Raw genomic sequence first — 3,328 nt, 5'->3', positions numbered from 1 at the left:
AGGCCTGTTTTATGCATGAGGCAATGGAAGCCCAGAGAGGTTAAGCGACCTTGCCAAAGTCACATAGCCAGTGCGGATGAGTGAGACAGGAGAGCTGTGGTGGTGGACACAGGAACCGGTTCGTCTGGGTTAGTCTGTTCGTTTTCACTGGAGGAGGGCCATGCATGCCTATCTAAGCCAAATCCACTTCTTTTCATCAAAGACAAAATGAACGATCCATGGTACTTTTGGCCCCTGGAGTGGTCACAACCCCACCGCCAATGGCTAATCCTCTAGATTTTACACTCTGTGAGGAGAGGAGCTCGAAGCTCTCTTCTTCCAGGCAGAGAAAGTTCTGGACCGAAACCCTTCTCCTTTCTCGTGGTAACTGGCCCCGATGGTCCCGGGGATTTTAATTCCTCTCCAAAAATTTAAACCATCGAATCTCAAGGAATTATTTGGATAAGGAGATGGCTATGACTGTGGAATCCGTTTCTACCCCTTACACCCAAATAACAAGCAGATCTTCTCTCCTCTCTCCACACATAGCAAGAAGTCTCTTCATTTATGTTTGGAAAGGCAAGCCAGGAGTCCCTGTGGCTCACACCTCAAAGAACTCAGATCAGGACCAGATATTCACATTTTATTTTGTTTCAGCATAATCCATCAGTACTCATAAGAATAGCATTTGCTTTATTGAAGCTACTGTAGAATTATAGCTATTATTGGATTCTTTCAGGTTGAAAAGTTTAAGTTCAGAGGTTTTGATTTTGGTCTTGTCTTTACAGTGAAAAGTTAAATAAAGCAGCAGATATCAATCAAAAAAGAAAAACGTCCCTTCAACAAATACTAACCCCCTTCTTACACTGTGGAACTTGTGAGCCAGAATAAACTTAAATTCAGGGTCCTGCCCTGGCCGGGTGGCTTGCTCAGTTGGTTGGAGCCTCGGCCAGTGCACTGAAGGGTCATGGGTTTGGTTCCTGGTTAGGGCACATACCCAGGTTTTGGGTTCGATCCCTGGTCGGTGCACGTACAGGAGGCAACTGATTGAAGTCTCTCTCTCTCCCTCCCCTCTTCTTTATCTAAAATCAGTAAACATATCCTTGAATGAGGATTAAAAAAAATTTAGAGCCCTCTGACAGAAGCTGTGCAATAGCAACAAAAGGAAGACTTGTAAAATCTGAGGGCAGTTGGAAGCCAGAAATGTGAGGTATTTGAACGTGCCGCATCAGGTCTACAGTGGGAGGTCCATTAGCCATAAAAGCAGCACCAGCCTCTCCCTCCTCATCCTGTTCTTTTTCCCACCCGTCAGATTTTGGCTTTTACCGTGAGCACCATGAAGGCAGGACTGTGCCTGCCTCATCTCCAAGATCCAGCACAGAGCAGGCACACCGCGTATCACTGACGAATTAGGGTTGATCTGTGGTAGAGGGCCAGGCTTGGTGTTTACCATGTTCGTTGGTGCCTGAGCTCTGTAATTCCTATCAACCTTGGTAGGTGTCTTAGGACCTTTAGACTCCCTCTGAATAGAGAATGCAAATTGCCACTTGGCTGGTGTATGACCTGTACTTAACCTATCTCCATGGTACACCCATAATTCATGGTGGTTTTATTTTGTTTTTGAAATGGAAACCGAGCGTCCTGAGACATGAACTCACTTTGACCTCGACACGTGAAGTCAGAGTCCCACATTTCTGTAGTGTTTCTGCTTAGAATGTTCTGATGTGTGTCCAACAGACATGTAGGAACAGGGGACAGGCATTTTCAAAGAGCCAGGAGGTTCCATGACTAATTACCATGAGTGTAACTACATGCTTGTTCAGATACTGGTTCCCCTGGCTATGGATACAGGGTTTGTGGAAAGAAGAATGGAGATTTGATCACAAGTTTAAATAGAAACAATCCTTCTTACTAGGGAAGCGGTAGGGTGACTTAGCCCACCCCCTGGGCTTGAGAGGAAGGAGTGTGACCAGGAAGTCAACTGTCAGCACCTCAGCTGCACACAGCCCTGCCCCGCGTGTGTGGAGACGTAGGGGACGAAGCTCCTGCAGATCAAGCTGTCATCCCACCAGGAAGCTGAGTTCTGTGACACCACCCGTGGTCTGTCCCTGCTCAGCCAGGGACAATGCATACATTCAAGGTGCAAAGGAAGGCTCCTGGGGCTTTTTGTGGCCGTGGAGAAACTCAAAGCTTGTCTGGAGGAGGTCACAGCTGAAATATTGACCTCCTTTGCAATCTCTCTACCTAGCAGGATAAAAATATCTTTTTAAAAAAAGAAAGCTTTCAAGAAAGCATTCTTGGAAGCCAACCTTAAGCACTCTTACTTCTATATTCCTGGGCCAGCCAGCTTGCTCTCAATCCTCGTTATCTGCTGATCTCCGTAGAAAAAGCTGTAGGAAAAGGTGGTCAGGGCTCTGCAGAATCAGGCACGTGGGGAAGGAGTCGGGATGCAGCATCCTGCAGAAGAAGGGGGCTCAGGCCAGGCCATCTACTCCTGGCCGACCTGATGATTAATGGGGAGGGGATTCCTTCTCACTGGGAGAGGCCCAGCAGTGATTTGGAGAAGACATGTGTACCTCTACCAGTTTGGTGACTTCAAGTGGCTGTAACTTATGTGTTTACACTGCAGATTCTATGACCAGGGGTGGAAGCACAAGAGGAGAACCCCAGAAAGCAGAGCTGGGTGGACAGAGGCCAACCTCTGGGGAGAGACAACGTGAGGCCATGAGTCGGCTGGGGGAGGCTCTTAATATGTTCCCTTACAACTTGGGTCATTTCAACCTGCTGATAATTTTTTTTTAAGTGCTGGGGATATTTCAGGAAATAAGACCGTTGTAATACTCAGGACAAAAATAGAAAATAGTGTCTATTCTTGTAGGTGCTGCTCATGACAGTTGCCAAGAAATCAAGATCAGATGCCTGGAGGGCTGAGCCCCTGAGGACCCAATGAACACACATTGCCCCCCCAAAAGTTCACCAACACACACATTTTCCAACTTCCCTGCAGAGTGCCCTGAGGGGGAAAGTCAATGAAATCTGGAACAAATCACTTGAGGCCTGAGGCAGGAAGGCGACGAGTTACTAGTATGGCTGGCTATACTACTCCCCTGGACTGTATCCTCAGAGATGGATGACGTTCCCCTTCCGTTGACCCTGGTGGACATGCCGGAGACAGGTTGGGTGATGCTTTGCTTTTTGAGCTTCAATTTAAATGATAGGAAAGCTGTGGTACTGAAGATAGGAAGAAGAAAATTTTGAGTAAAATTGTGAAGGTAGAGAAAGAAAGATCAGGCAAGGGGTGGCCTTCGTCGGGGGCAGCTCTGTCCCTGAGTGCCATCTGGCGGCACTT

At 47.4% G+C, this 3,328-nt stretch overlaps 1 protein-coding gene across 1 annotated transcript in view; it reads left to right on the top strand.

The window, feature by feature from the left end:
* The first annotated feature begins 1,294 nt into the window (after nt 1-1,294).
* SLC6A4 (solute carrier family 6 (neurotransmitter transporter), member 4) overlaps nt 1,295-3,328 on the top strand; it is a 31,682-nt gene continuing 29,648 nt past the window's right edge. Inside the window, 1 exon segment of the mRNA XM_006779650.2 lies at nt 1,295-1,472. The gene's annotated coding sequence lies outside the window, so the exon portion shown is untranslated.

Source organism: Myotis davidii, unplaced genomic scaffold (genome assembly GCF_000327345.1).
Source record: "Myotis davidii unplaced genomic scaffold, ASM32734v1 scaffold363, whole genome shotgun sequence".
Classification (NCBI taxonomy): Eukaryota; Metazoa; Chordata; class Mammalia; order Chiroptera; family Vespertilionidae; genus Myotis; species Myotis davidii.
Note: the sequence above shows the minus strand (reverse complement) of the source record. Positions and strands in the feature narration are given on the sequence as shown.